The following is a 24687-nucleotide window of genomic DNA, read 5'->3' as shown; positions in this document are numbered from 1 at the left end:
GAATCAAAATCTTTAAAATTTATTCTAGATCTTTATCAAGAAATACTCAACTTTGTTTAATCTATAAATCAAATTTCAAAAATCAAAAAAAAAAAAAAAAACTAAAAGAATTGTTTAACTAAGACCAAACAAAAAGGAACGTACCTATATAAGAAACAATAAATAATAAAGTTAAATAATATAATATAAATAACCATAGTTTTTTTCCAATTTTTCAATTTTTATTCATCCAAAATCATCTTATTGCTATCAAGTACATATTTTCAGTTGTGTTTTGAGATTTATCTAGATGATATTACAACAAAATGTAGTCTATATAATAGTAATTGATTTGTTAATTTAGCTCGTTATGTGGAAGTAAACATGGGCATACATATGTAAATAACCATAGTAAAATAGGTAAATAAAATAATTAAACGTTCACAAGTTATTGAAATCAATCATGTATACATTTTCCGGTTTAAATCTTCATTTTTTTAAAATCAATTATACCAATCTACGACGTTAGGTTTACTTCCCTTACTCACTGAGCATTAGCACTCTCAGTGTGCTTTGCATCCAACACGTATATTCTGGGAAGAGTTCGTTCTGAACATATGGGATGTAACTCGGCTACTCTAATTTAAAACGGCATTGCCCACCAGGAGTTTCCTGGGATTTATGGGATTTAAAATTTTGTAATATAAAGATGGTTTACACCACCGACATGGACGGACTTGGTTTCTTTTTTCACACGAGGTAAGTATATATGTCCCGGTGAGTGTAATCACTTTGTCCCACTCAGGACCATTAATTGTCCTACCTTGCTATTTGACGTATGTATTCTTCGAGTCGAACTCCGCACTTCGTATAGAACTTCCTGGGCTCTAATGTTCCTGGGCAGACACACTAGGGACTAGACCGTTTGCTCTTAATTACCAGCAACTGGATTCTTTAGGTACTTTTCTCCCTGCACTTGGTTCTGTCGTCCTCTTTCCAAATCCCACTAAAAAATCAGCGGCCTCCTGATCACTCAGGAGGCTACTCCAGGCCTGACAAAAACATAATTCGTTATCTCGAAATTCATCCTACATCGTATTTCATAACTTACTTTATTAATTTGTGTCAATGTTACACACCAAATCACCCCAGTTCACCCGTTGTTTTGCAATAAATTCTTCCTCGCGAATAAATCTACATTTAATATGTAAACACATTAAAATTTCATCTTCAGTTTATCTAAATTACACTATCATACTTCTTCCTATAATTTTCCAACACACAGACACTTCGAATTTAAATTGAAATACCGCCCGTGGGAATTATTTTCACCGATTGACTTTTATAAATGGCTACTTTTGACGCTATTTGCGCTTATATACCCCCTGAAATGCCTTATCCAAGCTAACTTTCGCCATCTTTCTAACTGATATCTATCCTTTTCTACTGAAACCAAATTTCTTTCTTTTTTCTCGAATATTTATACTTGATTCTATTTTCGACCGTTGAACATCTCCCCATGTTTCGCGGGATTTCATGAATTTTGTGTCTACCGAGCAACCCTACTATAGTATTCCTTCTACGGTGTAACAACGCACCTCCATCTTTTTTCTCATTTCTCTACGCTTTCCAACACAGCACTCACATTCTACTAACCACGCCGGACGCAAAAAAAAATAGAAAAATTATAATTGGAAAAGAAAACGTCTATAAATAATTATTTGGGCCAAAAATCATAAAAAAAACAGGCCATCTAATTGCCCCCTACCACGAATATTGGCAATCCACCACAATTTTGTTGTGCAACCAATAATCGCCTCCAACCAGACGCCATATAAATATAACCCATTATCATCTCAATTGTATTGGACGGGAATTCTGGAAATGATCAACTAAAACTCCCTCGCCAGCAAATTTAACTTGAAGCTAATAGTCAACTAGAGAACCCAAGCGTCCACATCAACCACCACTAGCCAAGACGCCGCTCTTACCAGACAAAGCCCCATTCATCGCAGTTGGCATTCATCTCCCAATGTTGAGGTGATTGTAAAACACCAGAAAACATCCATTATTTTGTGAGAAATGTAATGCTAGTTATATATTGTTTTATTCACTATTCTCACTTTTCCTTGTGTGGAACTTATAATTGGGAAATATATGAACTCACACACACTCAAAAACAAAAGGTGCACTTTGACTACCAATCTGATACCACCTAAACCCATCGGTACAACCATCGTGAGATATACTATAATTTCCATGTGACACCTGCATTGACTAGATCAGGATATGACTCGGCTACCACCATCTGTTTTCTTCGCGTTACCTCCTTATAGGTACATCAATACCGCCGTTCGTCATCGGTGTAGGGTACGATTGGTATACATTCGGGTAGGTCGAAAAATTTTCTTATGAGCAAAAAAAAAAAAAAAACAAAATGTCCCATGCTACATATTTTTCTTTGTATCCAGTCTTTGATGCAATTTTTATTTAAACTTGATGGCGAATGTCCCAAAGCAACTTTTTACAAAGTTTATATAGTTTTTAATGGATTATTAGATAATATTAATCGTGAAAAATGGCGATTTTAGCGGCTAAACTCGAACTTAATACTCATCTTTTTGTTCATTGATTTGTAAGGGACGAGACTACTGGCTTTTTGTTGCGGCTTGAGCTCGTCGGAATTGTGGGTTCTTTTCCTCTCTTATCCTCTTGCAAATGAATTTAGTGCCAGGTGGTAAATGGAGTTTTATTTGACAAGCAACATTTGACAGTTACACTTTTGAAAACGGAAACGGACGGACATTTTTCAAACGGATGTTGGTACAAGGCAAACATTTGACTTGGCACCATTTTGGAATCAAATGGAAATGATTCCAAGGGAAGCCCACCCCGCAATATGAACAAAAAGTGTTTATGCAAATGATACGTTTAAGGCCCAAGATAAACATGATTAAACATCACTCTTGACATTCACAAATCTCCCCTTTTTATCAACTACATACTCAACCTACAACACATATACAACGAAATCAAAACATATTATTTTTCGATTTCAATTTAAATTCACATAATTAAGTGATTACATTTTTGTATAAAATAAAAATGATGCACTATAACATATAATAAATGCAAATAAAAATATTAATAATAAATGGTCATAAAATTGTTGTTAGCTAATAATCTTACATTAAATTAATATAAATGAAAACATATTTATTTTATTTGTTCTAGTTTATTTGACCACTCATTGTTATTTTTATTCTTAGACAAATTTTATAATAATGCTTTTTTACTTTTGTTTTGAATTCTCTTTTGCGATTATATAATAGTCAGACACGTGGTTTTCATTTATTCTTAGTTTTTTTATACTTTTTGTTTTGTTCTATTTTCTTTTCTAAATTCAGAGATTTTTTATGAGACCCGTTTTAAAATACATATACTGCCATCTATTAGTCAGAATTCATGGTCATCTCTAATTCATGGCAAATCACAATAGTTTGATTTATAATATGGTGGTACTCACTGTTGTTTTAGTATATGATGGAGTGTTGACTTTGGGATAGGTCACACAAACTGCTTTAGGATAAACATATTCCACCATATATTGGCTTTGGAGTTCCAAAACTGGTCTAACCCCACACCGGATTCCATAAATTACCGATAGGTGGAGGTTTATACCATGTGACCATCAGATGACAAAATGTAATAACGTTGTTGTTTCATAGAGTTTCTACAACTAATAAGGAGTAAGGACCTATTCTATCCCTAGGGGAAATTAGTGCACATTGCCACTAATGGACCCATTACAGGACTGGTACTAGTTTATAAACATTTTTAACATTTAATTTTTAATTTATTGATTTTTATACTCACTTGATTAAAATCTTTTTGAATCCACACTTTTACTTCAATACAACTATCAGAATTATGTATTGTTCAACATATTCCTTTCTGGTGCGATACGGATAGAAACAGGGTTCTAAAAGTTTGTCCCAGACTGTTTCATGAGCAATTGTTTATTGGGCAGTCCTATTAAGTTGTTCCAGGACGTGTCCTTTGGGATGAGTCCAAGTCGTGTCCTATAGTGTAAATTTTCCCAGCCAATGACAAACCCATGTTAAAGTGACCGGTCCATTCCATACGCTTGGACCAGAACTGTGACTGGTCCATACACACAAGGGACTAACTCTACCCTGGGGTTGATACATTTCCCGTAGGGAGCCTACATAACATCCTGTCGAACAATCAATTCATAACTATATCAGACGAAAGGTTGACCTATGTCAAAGATTACTTTCGCAAAAGTAAAAAACTCAATTCACAATAGTGTCAAGGGTCTTTTTATGTATTTCAGTCAGGTTTTGAATTGCTGACGAAAAAATAGCAATAGCAGACAAAAATTATCTAATGTGTCTTACAGACTATATGTTTTTCCGGACGGAATGTCTGTGTTTGTAAAGAATCTTACAGCCTGTTTCTGTATGTCGATCGACATACAGAAACAGGCTGTTACAGTGTGTCCAATCGATACGACAATTCGTTGATGACAAAATAATCGGTAAATGTGTTATCGATCCCATAAACATGCAGCAGTATCGATTATGTCTTCGGACTTAACTTATAATGTGACCAATATATGGGATATTGTCGACATGACCCTGTCCTCCAGATAAATTATAGTCTGCAATACGCAGAAGTCGGATTCGAAAAACTGACGGTGTCAAAAAAAAAACCGGGTCAGAAAAACTAACGGCGTGGAAAAAAGCAACAAACGGGGAAAATAAAAATAATATATTGGTATTCAACCTCTTCATATACAACATACCGAAAAGTGTGAGTCCCCCCATTTGTTTTTGGACCCCAACAATTTCAGAACATTTGTGGCTCTTTTTTGGGTTTTTACAGCCTATTTCTGATATCTGAACGAAAGTCACTCACTTTCGTCTAGATTTGGGTTTCTCTAACTTCCTTTCGTTCGTTCGCATGGCTTACGTTACTGTCAAATGCTAGCATTACCAGATCTCAATTAATTCAATTTCCTGAAAAAGGCCCATACATTTTAAAAATGATTTCCATAAAATTTAATCTGGCATCGCCGTTCATTTGGCAAACATTTCCCGCTTTTGATATTGGGTTTAGCTCAATATTTTTTTTTAACAAATTAGCCCGTGTAGAGAGATAAGGATTTGTATTTCAATATTTCTACAATAATTACAGTTCAGTTGTCCTTTTAATGAGTGTTTCATTCGAAATGTATGTGTTTGCTAGTGTTAGACTTTCCCTTAAACGGTCTCTATGGCGGTTATAAAGAAAAAATAGATCGATATATCAATTTATCAATTATTAAGTTTTTCCTATTTATAAATGCCTTTTTCCACAAAACGAAAGGTCTTTACCAAGTGAGTAGTTTTGACATTTCAGTTCGTCAAAATGCGAACGAATCGAGTTAGAGAAACCCAATTTTAGAGCTTACGTTACGTCTTCGTTCGCATTGACTTTCGTTTCGATTTTCGTTTAGATACCCCTTAGAGAAACCAAAATCAGCTGTCGTTTTGTATGCGAACGAAGACTAGAATTCGGATAGCAGAAATAGACTGGTATTGTATGTTAACCAAAGACCAAGCTTTGAATTATTTTCGGAAATTTCGAGAATTAAAAAGTGTGCGTTTGATTAAAGATCAAAAGCGTAAAAATGTTCCAAATAGTCCCAGGATTGGTTTTGTCAACTTTTCAGATGCAGCTGCTGCTGAAATTTAGTATATGGAATATGAACGATTAGATGAAGAATTGTTTTAAAAAAGGAATGTTAGAATAGAATTTTTGGTATAGGGAATTTGTCAAGATTATTTTGCTATAGGAAATTTTCTCAAAATTATTTTGCTATAGGAAATTTTCTTTGCTATAGGAAATTTTGTCAAAGTTCCTTTGCTATAGGAAATTTTGTCAAAATTCCTTTGCTATAGGAAATTTTGTCAAAATTCCTTTGCTATAGGAAATTTTGTCTAAATTTCTTTGCTAAAGGAAATTTTGTCGCAATTTCTTTTTTTACAGGAAATTTTGTCAAAAATTCTTTGGTATAGAAAATTTTGTCAAAATTTTTTGCTATAGGAATTTTTTTTCAAAATTACTTTGCTATAGAAAATTTTGTCAAAATTTCTTTGCTATAGGTAATTTTGTCAAAATTCCTTTGCTATAGGAAATTTTGTCAAAATTTCATGCCCATAGGAAATTTTTTCAAAATTTCTTTGCTATAGGAAATTTTGTCACAATTTCTTTGCTTTAGGATATTCTGTCAAAATTTCATTTCTATAAGAAATTTTGTCAAAATTTCTTTGCTATAGGAAGTTTTGAGTAAATTATGATCGTACGCACAAGTCGATAGCAAATAACAAGTAATTCTGACGAAAATGACTAAAGACTAACAGTAGTAAAGAGAATTGTGTTGGAGTTGTTAGGGAATGAATATGCGTATTTCGTTTGATGTTTAGTCGTTTGTGCTGTTCGCAACAAACAGTGCATAAAATTATCGTAACGGCACCAAGGCTAAATAAAAGCTTAATACTAGAAAAATTTTAACATTTGGGACAAAGAAGACGCAATATATAAAATATGCGGTAGTGAATTAAATGAATAAATAGACTGAATTAAATGATCATGAAAATTCGAACACGAGTTCCAATGGACAACTAAAATCGTCTCAATCATGAAAACGTTCTGATTGTCAAACTTAATCTCTCTAGATATGAGAGCTAAAAAACATTTTTTCAATAAAATTGAATTTACTTTTTTATTATTTTTTATTTACAAAATCAAAATTAACAAACAAATTGTTGGCTGCATATAAATATTAATAAATTACTGAATTAATTGATAGCTATGATTGGACTTCAATTTACATGAATAACAAAACAAAAACAACTCGAAGTGTGAACAAAATAGAAAAAACACTATTTTTTCTTAATAGTCAAAATTTTTTACCGTAGTCATTTTAGCCCTTTCATTGACTGTTCATTTTACTGCCAATAAATTTGCTGCGGATAGTTGTTAGTCGTTAGTCACCAACGCATATTGGAAATTAATATTAGCAATTTTAAACCCTGATTTCAGTTTACACTGAAAGCATAGTTTTCTTTTTCTTCTGTTCAACCTCAGTGAAGAGAATGGCAAGAACAGCAGAATGGGAAGAACAAATCGGGATTACCTTTCATAATACGAAATATAGTGTTTATCATAATTTACTTTTGGCTGAGCAAGTAAGTAATTATTGTCGAATTAATTTTTTTGTGGAAATCAATGAGCATAATGCAAAAATAAATACTAGTCCATCAAAAATAGTTACAAATTGCCATTTGCATATGCCAACCAAACATTTCCGATCCATTTATTTTCAAGAAAACTTTGAATCTTCGTAACATATACGTTCTAATTTGGATTCCCGAATAACTTTAAAATGCCAAATTAGCATTAAAATGGAATAGTTTTTGTAGGCGATGTTGTCGAATTACATTTTTGTGAAAACCAATGATTTGATGACAAATGTGCTAGGATGTAATGCTGCAATATGCTCAAAAATGCAATGTCAATCAATATTTTTATGTCTCTGTTTCCAAAAAGGGGCTTTATTGCCAAATCTAACCTTTGAAAAATAAAACATGAACATGTATGTGATAATCGTAGCAATCCTCAAAATTAGCTTTTTCGATTGTCTCATTTCTAAATGATGTCATTATACAAGTATTGTTACGAATTTGATATTTCTAGATTTAAGTGTGCTTAAATTAGTTTCCGTTAATTTAAAATTTCAAATTGCAACGATAAAATTACGTGGTCACTTCTTAGAATCATATATTCATTTTCTGCTACTTTCCTAAATTTCTTTTTGTTTGCTTATATTCATATCGCAATGTTGGTTTCTCATATTAAAACAATCCCTTTTTGTTTCGTTATTCTCATTCAGTTTTCGAAATGTCACTTTTTTGTTCAGTTTTGTTAGCTCTTGCTCTCGGAGCCCTATGAATAAAGTGCCAAAACGAATGAGCGGCACTGAAAAATAGGATCTTTTGAAATGAATAGAGACGGGAAAATACGTTGTGAGTTCTAGTTTGATTTTTTAATTGTGTTCGTATACAATTTGTATATAACCCTCTAAATGTTAAACCACGATAATAAGCCAGTTTTAATGATTTCATTGATCGATTACATTGTTTGCAAAAAGCTTCACCAGCCTATTCATTGGTTTGAAAATATGTCCACGGCGAATTATCAATATACATTTTTGTACGGCAAATTGCTGATTTTCAAAAATTTCTTTGCAGGCAAAATTTCTGTTAATTTTCGGTATTTTAAAGCTTTTGTACATTTTTTATGTAAGTGGCAATGCCACATATTTCAACAACATAGAGAGTCAGTTGTTAAGGAGATGCCACAAATTCTTTATTGTTTTTTAAACCTTTTTCATTTAATGGGTCTTAGTTGGTTCTACACTGGACTGATTACCGCCTTCCGGGACGCACTATATTTATGCTCATATACACAATAATTTACTGACAGTTTATATTTTTGTTTCCAATTGTTTCCCTGGAAAAATGTTTAAAATTTACAATATGGCATCTCAGTTATGTAAACAAAATGTAAAACAACCCTCATTTTATAGAACAGTTATTGAAAAGGGCTGCTCATTTCATTGGTATTTGCGAGCGGAGCTGTCATGTCGGTCCGCTCTTTTTAAAAAGTGCCGAGCTTCATGTGTGCTTCGGCACTCTAATAAAAAAGGATTTTTATTTTTTTCGGATCATTTTTGAGCAAAATTCAAACACTGTTCTCATTGCCTATTATTATTTTTGTGTAGTAATGTGAGCATAACTAGATGTATCTATAAAGTAGTATATGCAGAGAGTATAAAAATACAAGAGAACGAAAATTTCTCTTCTACAAAAACAACAAATGTCAACCGTATAGATGTCGCACAATGCCTGCAGCTTTGGTATTACCGATGTTCCTTACATTTCATAAAGTCGGCAGAGAACTGATCTGGGTGGAGCCGACGCAAACTGTATGACATTTGAGAGAAGCGTCGACAAAAACTGCATGATATTAGAGAAATTTTCCTCATGACTGCCACCTACTGACGCAGTTTCGCTTGACAATTTCGTTCTCTTGTTTTTTATACCCTGCTCCACACTGTGGAACAGGGTATTATAAGTTAGTGCATATGTTTGCAACACCCAGAAGGAGACGAGATAGACACATGGTGTCTTTGGCAAAAATACTCAGGGTGGGCTCCTGAGTCGATATAGCGATGTCCGTCTGTCCGTCTGTCCGTCTGTCCGTGAACACATTTTTGTAATCAAAGTCTAGGTCGCAGTTTTAGTCCAATCGACTTCAAATTTGGCACAAGTATGTGTTTTGGCTCAGAATAGATCCCTATTGATTTTGGAATAAATCGGTTCAGATTTAGACATAGCTCCCATATATATATTTCGCCCGATATGGACTTATATGGCCCCAGAAGCCAGAGTTTTACCCTAATTTGCTTAAAATTTTGCACAAGAAGAACAATTAATTCTATAGTCAAGTGTGCCAAATTTTATTGAAATCGGTTCAGATTTAGATATAGCTCCCATATATATCTTTCGCCCGATATGGACTAATACGTTCCCAGAAGCCAGAGTTTTACCCCAATTTGGTTGAAATTTTGCACACGGAGTAGAATTAGCATTGTTGCCATGCGTGCCAAATTTGGTTGAAATCGGTTCAGATTTAGATATAGCTCCCATATATAGCTTTCGCCCGATTTACACTCATATGACCACAGAGGCCAATTTTTTGCTCCGATTTAGTTGAAATTTTGCACAGGGAGTAGAATTAGCATTCTAGCTATGCATGCCAAATTTGGTTGAAATCGGTTCAGATTTAGATATATCTCCCACATATAGCTTTCGCCCGATTTACACTCATGTGACCACAGAGGCCAATTTTTAACTCCGATTTAGTTGAAATTTTGCACAGGGAGTAGAATTAGCATTGTAGGTATGCGTGCCAAATTTGGTTGAAATCGGTTCAGATTTAGATATATCCCCCATATAGCTTTCGCCCAATTTACACTCACATGACCACAGAGGCCAATTTTTAACTCCGATTTAGTTGAAATTTTGCACAGGGAGTAGAATTAGCATTGTTGCTATGCGTGCCAAATTTGGTTGACATCGGTTCAGATATTGATATAGCTCCCATATATATGTTTTTCTGATTTCGACAAAAAATGGTCAAAATAATTTTTCCTTGTAAAATCGCCACTGCTTGGTCGAAAAGTCGTAAAAATGACTCTAAATTTCCTAAACTTGTAATACATATATATAGAGCGATAAATCATAAATAAACTTTTGCGAAGTTTCCTTAAAATTGCTTCAGATTTAAATGTTTCCCATATTTTTTTACTAAAATTGTGTTCCACCCCAGTGCATTAGCCAACTTAAATTTTGAGTCTATAGATTTTGTAAAAGTCTATCAAATTCTGTCCAAATCGAGTGATATTTAAATGTATGTATTTGGGACAAACCTTTATATATAGCACCCAACACATTTGACGGATGTGATATGGTATCGAAAATTTAGATCTACAAAGTGGTGCAGGGTATAATATAGTCGGCCACGCCCGACTTTAGACTTTCCTTACTTGTTTTTTATACTCTCTGGTATATGCGTCCAAGAGCTACAAGATGAATGAGTAGATGGTTGTAGATTATTCTACACAGGGATGTAAAAGTTGGTACAATTGTACTATATTTGGTACATTCTACTTTAAAATTGTGCACATATTTTAGCTACTGACCAAATTACAATCAATGGGATAAAAAATGTCCATTTAAAATTTGCAGTTCGATGTGTATCTGACAGTAAAATATAACATTTCTGAAGATTAAATGCAAATTGCATATTTAAAATATACAAGACGTCAAATATGGACTCCACTTATATCCTGAAATGGGTAAAAAATATATTTAGGATTTTATGAAGTATTTCCATTGAACTTTAGTCTTTATTCTGAGGTCATGTCGAAAATGCCAGATTATGGACAACTTTTGAGAGAAAATTTGTCATTTAATTTCCAATATTGAATGCCTTATTGCCAATTTTTGAGTCAAAGAGCGATTTTAAGAATCGCTCGTGTTCAAATACTCAATTTTGTTACGTGTTTAGGTAAGTACTATGTTCCGTTTTCAAGCAGAACACCAGCTTATTTTCACGGTTACTTTTTTTAACCAAGTAATTTAGAAATGTTGTTGTTTGATAGTTGACCTTTAAACTTTTAATTATATTTGTTTAGTTCGGCTTGAGGTCATATGAATAAAAACAGTTGTTGTTTTTTGAGTTGTATTTTTATTTAAAATTATCCAATATTTCGAAACATCTCCGGTGTTCACCTTCAGGGAAATTTCTTTAAACAACTAATATAAAGGGTGATTTGTTAAGAGCTTGATAACTTTAAAAAAAAAAAAACGCATAAAATTTGCAAAATCTCATCGGTTCTTTATTTGAAACGTTAGATTGGTCCATGACATTTACTTTTTGAAGATAATTTCATTTAAATGTTGACCGCGGCTGCGTCTTAGGTGGTCCATTCGGAAAGTCCAATTTTGGGCAACTTTTTCGAGCATTTCGGAATAGCCCGAATTTCTTCGGAAATGTTGTCTTCCAAAGCTGGAATAGTTGCTGGCTTATTTCTGTAGACTTTAGACTTGACGTAGCCCCACAAAAAATAGTCTAAAGGCGTCAAATCGCATGATCTTGGTGGCCAACTTACCGGTCCATTTCTTGAGATGAATTGTTCTCCGAAGTTTTCCCTCAAAATGGCCATAGAATCGCGAGCTGTGTGGCATGTAGCGCCATCTTGTTGAAACCACATGTCAACCAAGTTCAGTTCTTCCATTTTTGGCAACAAAAAGTTTGTTAGCATCGAACGATAGCGATCGCCATTCACCGTAACGTTGCGTCCAACAGCATCTTTGAAAAAATACGGTCCAATGATTCCACCAGCGTACAAACCACACCAAACAGTGCATTTTTCGGGATGCATGGGCAGTTCTTGAACGGCTTCTGGTTGCTCTTCACTCCAAATGCGGCAATTTTGCTTATTTACGTAGCCATTCAACCAGAAATGAGCCTCATCGCTGAACAAAATTTGTCGATAAAAAAGCGGATTTTCTGCCAACTTTTCTAGGGCCCATTCACTGAAAATTCGACGTTGTGGCAGATCGTTCGGCTATTCATGATGAAATGTCAAAGCATACTGAGCATCTTTCTCTTTGACACCATGTCTGAAATCCCACGTGATCTGTCAAATACTAATGCATGAAAATCCTAACCTCAAAAGAATCACCCTTTATAATATTTTACACATTAATAAACAAAAATATATATAAAAACCAAAAATATTGATAATTACTTTTATAAGTAAAGAACAATGAACTTATTCGCAAACGAGTAAATTTACAACTAAAGGCTAATTTTATTTTCTATATTTATGTACAATATTTCTATAAATATGTGCACATTGGTCTGTATCAGTCTTAAAATTCACCCGTCTTTCTGTAGGTACATTTATAATATGTAACATCTCCAGTGTAAATCTTCTCTTATAGTTAGGTTAGGTTAGGTGGCAGCCCGATGTATCAGGCTCACTTAGACTATTCAGTCCATTGTGATACCACATTTCTTCTTTCTTATGATTGAGTGCTGTCCGAACGACGTTCCACATTGCAGTGAAACCACTTAGAGAAGCTTTGAAACCCTCAGAAATGTCACCAGCATTACTGAGGTGGGATAATCCACCGCTGAAAAACTTTTTGGTGTTCGGTCGAAGCAGGAATCGAACCCACGACCTTGTGTATGCAAGGCGGGCATGCTAACCATTGCACCACGGTGGCTCCCTCTCTTATAGTTGGTTTCTTGCGTCAAAATATCAACGTCCTTAAGATTTGGCTTATGTCCAGTTAGAGTGCAATGTGCTGTAATTGCCGTTTTTGCTCTAAGAGCTTGCCATTGGCTTTCTGATCAGATTTATGCCCTGAGATTCTAGTTTTTAATTTGGTTTTTGTTGTGCCAATATATACTTTTCGGCAAGTATCAGATTCTTTCCCATCGCATTTTATCCTATATACTACGTTCGACATATCATCTTTCTTAATTTTGGATTTTGTCTTAATGAAGAATTTATTTACATTATTGTGAGTCCTTTGTGCAATTTGAAATTTGTCCTTATTAAACATATTTGCTTTGCTTTGATTTGAATCTTTCTGTGAATCCGGGAATATATGTCAAGGGTTTGTAAATTTTGGGTTCAATTTCGTCATGTTTGGAGTGTTTTCGTTCTTTTACATGTTGACATAGTTCATCAATCGTTTTATTCGGGAAATCATTTAATCGTGATAAAGTCCCTATCTTATCCACGTTGTCCTTATGAAATATTTCATCGCTAATATCGTGTACTCTTCTTATAAAATTTGTAGCCGTATTCATTATGATTCGTCTAGGATTTTTGGAGTTAATATTTATCAATCGTCCTGTGACTGATGGTTTTTGATACCAATTAATTATACCCTGCGCCACACTGTGGAACAGGGTATTATAAGTTAGTGCATATGTTTGTAACACCCAGAAGGAGACGAGATAGACAAATTTGGCACATGTTCTTAATTTGGGTCAGAATAGAACCCTATTGATTTTGGAAGAAATCGGTTCAGATTTAGATATAGCCCCCATATATATCTTTCGCCCGATATGTACTAATATGGACCCAGCTGCCAGAGTTTTACACCGGTTTGCTTGCAATTTTGTACAAACATAACACTTAGTCGTATAGTCAAGTGTGCAAAATTTGATTGAAATCGGTTCAGATTTAGATATAGCTCCCATATATACCTTTCGCCCGATATGGACTTATATGGCCCCAGAAGCCAGATTTTTGGCCGAATTTGGTTGAAATTTTGCACTAGTAGTACAATTAGCAGTATAGTCAAGTGCGCAAAATTTGATTGAAATCGGTTCAGATTTAGATATAGCTCCCATATATATCTTTCGCCCGATATGGACTAATATGGTCCTAAAAGCCAGAGTTTTGCCCAATTTGGTTGAAATTTTGCACAGGGAGTAGATTTAGCATTGTAGCTATGCGTGCCAAATTTAGTTGAAATCGACTCAGATTTAGGTATAGCTCCCATATATATCTTTCGCCCGATATGGACTAATATGGTCCTAGAAGGCAGAGTTTTGGCCTGATTTGTTTGAAATTTTGCGCTAGGAGTACAATTAGTAGTGCAGTTAAGTGTGCAAAATTTGATTGAAATCGGTTCAGATTTAGATAAAGCTCCCATATATATCTTTCGCCCGATATGGACTAATACGGTCCCAGAAGTCAGAGTTTTACCCCAATTTGATTGAAATTTTGCACTAGGAGTACAATTAGTAGTGTAGTCAAGTGTGCAAAATTTTATTGAAATCGGTTCAGATTTAGATATAGCTCTTATATATATCGTTGGCCCGATGTACACTCATATGACCACAGTGGCCAATCTTTTACTCCGATTTAATTGAAATTTTGCACAGGGAGTAGAATTACCATTGTAGCTATGCGTGCCAAATTTGGTTGAAATCGGTTCAGATTTAGATATAGCTCCCATATACTGTTTTTCTGATTTCGACAAAAATGGTCAAAATATCAACATTTTCCTTGTAAAATCACCACTGCTTAGTCGATAGGTTGTAAAACTGACTCTAATTTCCCTAACTTCTAATACATATATATCGAGCGATAAATCATAAATAAACTTTTGCGAAGTTTCCTTAAAATTGCTTCAGATTTAAATGTTTCCCATATTTATACCCACCACCATAGAATGGTGACGGGGGTATAATAAGTTTGTCATTCCGTTTGTAACACATCGAAATATCGATTTCCGACTATATAAAGTATATATATTCTTGATCAGGGAGAAATTTCAAGACGATATAGCCATGTCCGTCTGTCCGTCTGTCTGTCTGGTTGTCTGTCTGTCTGTTGTAATCACGCTACAGTTTTCAATAATAAATAAATCGTGCTGAAATTTCGCACAATCTCGTCTTTTGTCTGCAGGCAGGTCAAGTTCGAAGATGGGCTATATCGGTCCAAGTTTTGATATAGTCCCCACATAAACCGACCTCCCGATTTGTGGTCTTGGGCTTATAAAAACCTTAGTTTCTATCCAATTTGCCTGAAATTGGAAATCTAGAGGTATTTTATGACCAAAGAGGTGTGCCAAAAATGGTGAGTATCGGTCCATGTTTTGGTATAGCCCCCATATATACCGATCTCCCGATTATATTTCTAGGGCTTCTAGAATCGACAGTTTCTATCCAATTCGCCTGAAATTGGAAATCTAGAGGTATTTTAGCACCATAAAGAGGTGTGCCAAAAATGGTGACTAGCGGTTGATATTTAGGTATAGCCCCAATATAGACCGATTTCCCGATTTTACTTCTTGGGCTTATAGAATCCGTAGTTTTTATCAAATTTGCCGGAAATTGGAAATCTAGAGGTATTTTAGAACAATAGAGAGGTGTGCCGAAAATGGTGAGTATCGGTCCATGTTTTGGTATATCTGTAGTTTTTATCCAATTTGCCTGAAATTAGAAATCTAGAGGTATTTTAAAACCCTAAAGAGGTGTGCTGAAAATGATGAGTATCGGACCATGTTTTTATATAGCCCCCATATAGACCGATCTCCAGATTTTATTGTTGGGCTTATAGAAACCGTAGTTTTTATCCAACTTGCCTCAAATTGGAAATCTAGAGGTATTTTAGGACCATAAAAAGGTATGCCGAAAATGGTGAGTATAGGTCCATGTTTTGATATAGCCATCAGATAGACCGATCTCCAGATATTACTTTTTGGGCTTCTAGAAACCGTAATTGTTGTCCACTTTGCCTGAAATTGAAAATCTGTTTTTTAGAAATACAAATAAGTGTGCAAGAAATGATTTTATTTTTTAGGCTTCTAGAGTCCGTAGTTTTTATCCAATTTGCCTGAAATGAGAAATCTACAGGTATTTTGGGACCTTAAATATGAGAGCCGAAAATGGCGTGTATTGATCCATGTTTTGGTTTCTCTCCCAAATAGACCGATCTCCCGATTTTACTTCTTGGACTTTAAGAAACCATAGTTTTTATCAAATTTGCATGAAATTTTAAAACCAGAAGTATTTTAGGAACATAAAGGGTGTGCCGAAAATGGTGAATATCGGACCATGTGCACTGATAATGAAAATTGCTTGAAACTGAATTATAGTTTCCAGATTTTACTTCTGGTAATCATTTAAATAATGGGGGTAAAATCGACAGATGTTAGATTTTAAATCAAGGCGTTATTTCATTTTCATTTCATTGTCTTGCACACGATGTTTATAATTCTTCTAAAACTCAAACAAATATGGTTCTTATAAATCCAGAATCTGATCTAGTCTTCATAGGTAAAATCTTTGATTTAACTTCGGGGAGTGTACTGGTTGAACTGATCTGTTTGTCACCAAATCCCCCAGAAATTTTCACAGGAAACTATAATATTTGATTCATGGTGGTGGGTATTTAAGATTCGGCCTGGCCGAACTTACTGCTTTATATACTTGTTTTTTACTAACATTGTGTTCCACCCTAGTGCATTGGCCGACTTAAATTTTGAGTCCTCTTCTAACTTGTTGTCCTCTTCTGTTTCCATCGCAAATTGAATTTGTCTATCAAATGCGTTTAAAGCTGATAAAGACATTTTTATTCAAAATACAGAACGGATCGTCTACATATTTTGTCTTTATTTTCGGTTTGATAGTCAATATTTCCATCACTGAGTCTAAGAGTACTTCCATTACAATATCGGCGATAATCGGTGAAGCTGGTGATTCCATTGGCATTCATTTACGTTGTTCATACAGAGAGTATTAAGAAAACAAGAGAACGAAACTGTCAAGCGAAACTGCGACAGTAGGTGGCAGTCATGATTATCTAATGTCATTCAGTTTGTGTCGGCGCTTCTCTCAAATATCATACAGTTTGCGTCGGCGTCACCCTGTTTAGTTCTCTGCCGGCCTTATGAAACGTAAGAAAAATAGGATTTAGAACCTGCTCTGTAGTAACAAATGTTCTTTTATATAAATCTTTTCATTCTATTAATTTTTTTGACAGACAATTTGAAATTATAACTGCCGATGCCTTAATAAAGAATTTATCACAACAGCGCTTCGACCGCAACGTCGTTTATACCAAAGCTGCAGCCATTGTGCGACATCTATACGGTTGACATTTATTGTTTTTGTAGAAGAGAAATTTTCGTCCTCTTGCTTTCTTAATACTCTCTGGTTCATACACCTTGTCATCATACACAAAATATCTTGAGTCCTTGATACAAAAAGTTAACATTTCAAAATGAACATTATTGACACCAATAACGTGTCAAAATGAACATTATTGACACCAACGAAAAATTCAAATTAATATGTAAAACTGCTAACACCCTGCGAATTTATGGACTTCCGAAGATACATAGGGAAGGAGTCCCTGTAAGACCGATATGTTCTTCAATAAATTCCCCCTCTTATGAACTATCAAAATATGTAAAAGACGCAATTGAATTTAAGAATAAAACAAGTAACACTAAGATTGAGGACAATGGGACAATGATTTCTCTCGACGTAATATCTCTTTTTCCAAGCATTCCGGTAAATTTGGCGATCAAGATTATAAAAGAAAAATGGGACAAAATAAAGGACTACGCAAAGATACCGATCGATGTTTTCATAGAAATGTTAACATTTTGTATCAAGGACTCACCGATATTGTAATGGAAGTACTCTTAGACACAGTGATGGAAAAATTGACTATCAAACTAAAAATAATCACAAAACATGTAGACGATCTGTCCTGTATTTTAAATAAAAATGACGTTCATGCTACTTTGTCAGCTTTAAACGCATTTGATAGACAAATTCAATTTACGATGGAAACAGAAGAGGACAACAAGTTACCATACTTAGATACTATAATTCTAAGGAACAAAAATGTTTGTACAATATTTCTATAAATATGTGCACATTAGTCTGTATCAGTCTTAAAATTCACCCGTCTTTCTGTAGGTACATTTATAATATGTAACATCTCCAGTGTAAATCTTCTCTTATAGTTAGGTTAGGTGGCAGCCCGATGTATCAGGTTCACTTAGACTATTCAGTTGTGATACCACATTGGTGAACTTCTCTCTTATCACTGAGTGCTGCCCGATTCCATGTTAAGCTCAATGACAAGGGACCTCCTTATTATAGCCGAGTCCGAACGGCGTTCCACATTGCAGTGAAACCACTTAGAGACCTTGTGTATGCAAGGCGGGCATGCTAACCGTTGCATCACGGTGGCTCCCTCTCTTATAGTTGGTTTCTTGCGTCAAAATATCTACGTCCTTAAGATTTGGCTTATGACCTGTTAGAGTGCAATGTGCTGCAAATGCCGTATTTTGCTCTAAGGGCTTGTCACTAGCTTTCTGATCAGATTTATGCCCTGAGATTCTAGTTTTTAATTTGGTTTTTGTTGTACCAATATATACTTTTCGGCAAGTATCAGATTCTTTCCCATCGCATTTTATCCTATATACTACGTTCCACATATTATCTTCCTTAATTTTGGATTTTGTCTTACAGAAGAATTTATTTACATTATTGTGCGTCCCTTAGTGCCATTTGAAATTTGTCCTTATTAAACATATTTGATGATTTAAATCTTTCCGAGAATAGGGGAACATATGTCAAGGGTTTATAAATTTTGTGTTCAATTTCGTCATGTGTGTTTTCTTTCTTTTACATGTTGAATTAGGTCGTCAATCATTATATTCGGGAAATCATTTAATCGTGATATAGTCCTTATCTTATCCTCGTTGTCCTTATGAAATATTTCATCGCTAATATCGTATACTCTTCTTATAAAATTTGTAGCCGTATTCATTATGATTCGTCTAGGATTTTTGGAGTTAATATTTATCAATCGTCCTGTGACTGATGGTTTTTGATACCAATTAATGTTTATTCCATTTTTGTGCCTTAGAATTCTAATATCTAAGTATGGTAACTTGTTGTCCTCTTCTGTTTCCATCGTAAAATGAATATGTCTATCAAATGCGTTTAAAGCTGATAAAGTAGCCTGAACGTCATTGTTGGCGAAACATATTAGTCGCAACCCAATAACTCTACAAATTAAAATTTAACTATTATGATTTCATTCAAAACATTAATCGGCAAGTTTATCGACTGCTTACTGTAGCGTACAGTATTTTATACTTGCCTGTTTACCTCTATACCGAGTATTTTTAAAACTCTCCTGCTCTCCCAATAGTTTTTTTTTTTTGTTAGAATCTTATATTCTTATGCACGAATATGCTTAACAATGTAATAATCACAACTCCAGTTATTTTCTCCTGTGTTCCATTTTACATAACAATTCCATTTCGTTTCTGTTTCTTATTATCTATTGTTATAACGTATAAACATACATGCATTTGATTATTGTTACTCTCTTGAATATTGCGATATTAGTTTCATTATACACTATATTGCCGTTTGTTCCTACTTTACTAATCTCTTCTTGTTAAACATGTAACTCTACATATATACATTATTTTTGGTTTGCTTTGGGTTCCAACATTAGAAAACTGGGCTCAATCTTTCTATTCTTTTGGAACTGCGAAACCGAAAGTTTGTAAGCTAAATAAAATAAAGACAATTCTTTTCATCTATTTCTAGATTTTTTATTTGACTTGCTTTTCTTGCCGAAACCCGGGAATAATTCCCTATTTAGTTATATTTCGTGAGTTGAGTGTGTTGAAATCGATTTGCGAGAATTAATTTTGAAGATTTTTCTGATTTTTTTTTTTGAGAATTCAATTTGATTGATTATATTTTGTGGGATATTCTTTGATCATGGAGGATTTACATAAGATTATTGCGTCTCAGAGGGACATTATGGACACTACCAAGGAATTATATGCCAGATTTCAAGCCAGGAATAGTAATGATAGGACAACTGGTTACATGAATATTCTTGGTCAGGAGTTAGATGATCTCCACCAGCAATTTAAGTATCAACATGACGAGATCACCAGGTAGATTAGGGAAATGGATATTTTAGTTCAGGATGTGCCGTATATGGTTGAAAAGTGTTACTTTGAGTTCTCTGAACTTTATTTTTGTTTTAAAGGTTGCCTAGTAGACGCCTTGCCTCAAAGTACTATATTTAATTCACCACTGAGCAGTACATTTGCTGTATCGCACTGTAACGCGGATACTACGGCAACTATGGAGGCTAAGCTTCCAAAGGTAGCGCTTCACACCTTTGCTGGTGATTATATGGAATGGGTTCCCTTCAGGGACATTTACGTTTCTCTCGTTCACGGCAATGCTGCCTTGACGAAGGTACAGAAATTTTAGTATCTTAAGGGGACCCTTTCCGGTGAAGGCACCGGGATGATCAGATCATTTTCGGCAACGGAGGCCAATTATGACTCTGCCTGGGCTATACTGGAGTCGAGATACCACAATAAGCGGATGATTGTGGGCACATTAACCGCTCGACTTTTCAATATTCCGAAGGCAGATGGCACATTTCAAAGTATTAACATGTTACTTGATACGACCCAGGAATGTCTTTCCTCACTTGCTAACTTAGGTATAGATACCGATACTTGGGATCCATTATTAATACACTTAATGTGTCAGAAACTCGATCTTCAGACAAGAAAGGATTGGGAACTTTCTCTTAAATCCTCAACGGATATCCCGAGCCGCCAAGAAATGTTCACTTTTCTTGAGCGGACTTTTAGAACCCTGGAGTCATTGCATGATGAGTTTCCTACGACATCAAGGCAGGCACAACCAAAGATGAGTAATAGAAATAGGAAAGGCCAATCCTTGCGAATTCTGCGGAAAAAATCATTTTCTGTCTAAATGTTATCAATTTTTGGCCCTACCGCTTAGGTCGAAAAACTCATTCTTATCTAACAGAAACGTTTGTCTGAATTGCTTAGTGCCTGGGCATGATCGGGATAACTGTTCGTCTTCGTTCCGATGTGGGATATGTAAAAATCCGCACCATACCGTTCTACATGAGGAATCCTACGATCAACTTCTTCCGACAAATTCTACTATTGATCCACCCGAAATTTCGGAACGCCGTGTAGTTTCATATAACGCACATGTTTATCAAGATGTGTTTTTATATACGATCAGATTGTTTGTTGAGGGAAAAGGAGGAAGAATTCCTCTTAGAGCGCTTTTAGACCCTGGGTCTCAGGGGAGTTTAATTTCTGGGAGCGCAGTTCAACCTTTGGGGTATTAAGAGAAATCGATAATTCTGTAAGGTCGTAGGCGTTGGAAATGGAACGGAATCGATTTCAAGGTCTACAGTGGAGCTTAGTCTGTGGTCCAGGAAATCTGTTCCTGTTTTGTCATGTACGGCCTTAGTTCTAGGTAACATTTCCTCTTATAAACCAAATTCGTATCGGAGAATTCCACTCCCAGACATTCAATTGGACAGTTTGGCTGACCCTTTTTATTATGACACCGATCCGATTGACATAATTCTTGGCTCGGACGTCGGTTCTCGCATCAAAATTCCAAAAGAGTCGTTTGTTACGAATGGTCTATTTTTCCAGAATACCCATTTCGGATGGGTGTTTACAGGATCGATTAATAAGATTTCTAGCAATGTTGTATGTCTACATAACGTGGGCTTAGAGGGCATAGTTAAGTCCTTTTGGGAGCAGGAAGAGATTATTTTGCAGAGGGATTTTTCAGATGAGGTAATTAGGTGTGAGAAATTTTTCGAACGCACTACTTGTGTATCTTCTTCAGGTCGTTATGTGGTTCATCTGCCATTTAGATCTCTTGTTTCTAACGATACTCTTCCCCTAATTCATAACAATGCTTTAGGAGCGTTGAAACGATTCGCTCAATTGGAGAATTCATTTTCTAGACTTCAACTATTTGCATTTGAATATAGACGCTTCATGTATGAATATGAATCTCTTGGTCACATGACCAAGGTTGGAACTTATCCAGAAGATGTCAGTAGGGATTCTTATTTTCTCCCTCACCATGGGGTTTTCAAAGAGGGGAGTACCACCACGAAACTTAGGGTCGAAAAAAAAAACTTAGTCGAAAGTTTCACCTATGAAAACGGTCACAATACCAAGACTTGAACTTTGTGCTGCAACGCTAGTGGTAAAATTGACAAGTAAGGTTTTGACTGCCTTCCCCAATGTAAAGGCATCCAACGTTTTCTTTTGGAGCGATAGCTTCACAGTATTAAGCTGGATTAGAAAACCACCGTCATACTGGAATATCTACGTTGCGAATCGTGTAGGCGAAATTCAACGTTTTTCAGCTCCTTCTCAATGGAGATATGTCCCAACGAAATTGAATCCAGCCGACTGTGCTTCGCGTGGTGTTTTGCCTCATGAATTGGTAAGTTGCGAGAATTGGTGGCACGGTCCACAGTTTTTATGTGGACCACCGAATACCTGGCCAGAAAACCTCACAAACTTGTCTACCACTGAGTGTCATCTCATTCTGTTACTAACAGTACATACCCAGATTTCCTACTGAGATTTTCGAAGCTTACCACGTTATTGAGAGTGGTTTCATCATGTTTTGTTTTTGCAATCAAATGTAGATATCCGAAAGAAAGAAACAATTTCTCTTTGAGTGGGTCTAACTTGTCCCATGCCATGTTGGCAATAACAAAACTCACACAAAGAGTAGATTTTTCTAATGATATGAAAAACATTATAGCAAAGGGTGAAGTTAGGCATAAACCATTGCTTAAACTGAGGCCTTTTATCGACGATTCTGGTTTGATTCGAGTGGGTGGTCGTTTACAGCAAGGTAGTTTCCCTTATGATTTTAAGCACCCATACCTTCGTTATCAAAACTTATCATCGCAGACGCTCATGAGAAAACTTTGCATGGCGGTCTAAGTCTGACTATGTCATATGTTAATAGAAAGTTTTGGATCTTATCAGGAAATCAACTGGCGAAAAGTATAATACACAAATGTATTCGTTGCTTTAAATATTCAGCTATGACTTCTAGTCAAGTGATGGGAACCTACCAGCTGTACGCTTAAATGCAACTCGACCTTTTAAGCACTCAGGAGTAGATTACGCTGGTCCGATTTCCACTAGAAACTCAAACCTTCGATCATCTATTATATCCAAGGGATATATTTGTTTATTTATATGTATGGTGACAAAGGCCATACATTTGGAGCTGGTGTCTGACCTAACTACGAATTCATTTTTAGCAGCATTCAAACGTTTTGTTGCACGTAGAGGATCCTGCACTGACATATATTCAGACTGCGGCACCAACTTTGTTGGTGCCTCCAAAGAGTTGCGGGTGTTATATACCAAGAGCGTTGCTTCACTGCCTGAGGAGATACGCCATTTGGCATTTTATTCCTCCTGCTTCTCCAAACTTCGGAGGTCTTTGGGAAGCCGGCGTTAAATCTGTTAAGTTACATTTGAAAAGGGTTATACACGACTGAATATTAAGCTACGAAGAACTTTCAACAGTTCTGTCTCAAATAGAGAGCTGCCTAAATTCTCGGCCTCTTTGTCCAATGTCTTCCGATCCTGCTGATATGGAGGCACTCACACCTGCACATTTTTTAATTGGTGAGCCAACAACATGTATTGCTGAACCGAGCTTGATTGATACCAATATAAATCACATCACACGCTGGAAAGTTGTCGAAAAAATTAAACAACATTTCTGGAAAAGGTGGTACTCGGAATATCTAAACCGCCCCCAATCTCGACCGAAATGGCTTAAAGATAAACCGACTGGAAAAATTGGCGATCTAGTACTAATTGCTGATGAACGGTGCGGACCTGCGCAATGGATACTAGGAAGATTTCAAGATGTTCATCCTGGTTCTGATAACCGCGTTAGAGTAGTAACCGTCTTGACAAAAGGTAAGCTATTAAAAAGGCCTATAACTAAAATTTGCTTTTTACCCACAAACTCCAACACGGCTGCGTCAGATGACAATGGAGGTGAAAATATTTTGCAGAACAAGATAGAGGTTGATGCCTATGATTCTTCTGTTGTGAGTCGGAGTACATCATAGTTTATAGACTTAACCAAAAACACTCAGTATTTTATACTTGCCTGTTTACCTCTATACCGAGTATTTTTAAAACTCTCCTGCTCTCCCAATAGTTTTTTTTTTGTTAGAATCTCAAAACAAATATTCTTATGCACGAATATGCTTAACAATGTAATAATCACAACTCCAATTATTTTCTCCTGTGTTCCATTTTACATAACAATTCCATTTCGTTCCTGCTTCTTATTATCTATTGTTATAACGTATAAACATACATACATTTGATTATTGTTACTCTCTTGAATATTGCGATATTAGTTTCATTCATAGACCTTTTAATACATAGATGATCCACTATTCTGTTTAAAAAAAATGTGTCAGTTCCAAAAATTAATTTTCTGACATTTCGTTTTGATTTTTTTTGTGTTGTTCGTAAAGAGCAATGCTGCTCAAAATTAAATTTCGTATTTTCGCGATTTTGGTCACAATTTTTTGTTCAAATATGAACTTTTAATATATTAATTTATTTATAA

General features: G+C 35.3%; 1 long non-coding RNA gene across 1 annotated transcript; it reads right to left on the bottom strand.

Moving 5' to 3' along the window:
- Positions 1–356: 356 nt before the first annotated feature.
- LOC142240830 (uncharacterized) lies at positions 357–1351 on the bottom strand. Its single transcript, XR_012723402.1, has 3 exons — positions 1238–1351; positions 1091–1173; positions 357–1031 (listed from the first exon to the last, which is right to left on the bottom strand). It is a non-coding gene; the product is annotated as an uncharacterized LOC142240830 (long non-coding RNA).
- Between the last annotated feature and the right edge of the window lie 23336 nt (positions 1352–24687).

Source organism: Haematobia irritans, chromosome 5 (genome assembly GCF_050003625.1).
Source record: "Haematobia irritans isolate KBUSLIRL chromosome 5, ASM5000362v1, whole genome shotgun sequence".
In the NCBI taxonomy this organism is placed as follows: Eukaryota; Metazoa; Arthropoda; class Insecta; order Diptera; family Muscidae; genus Haematobia; species Haematobia irritans.
This window is presented reverse-complemented; position numbering and strand designations above follow the sequence as displayed.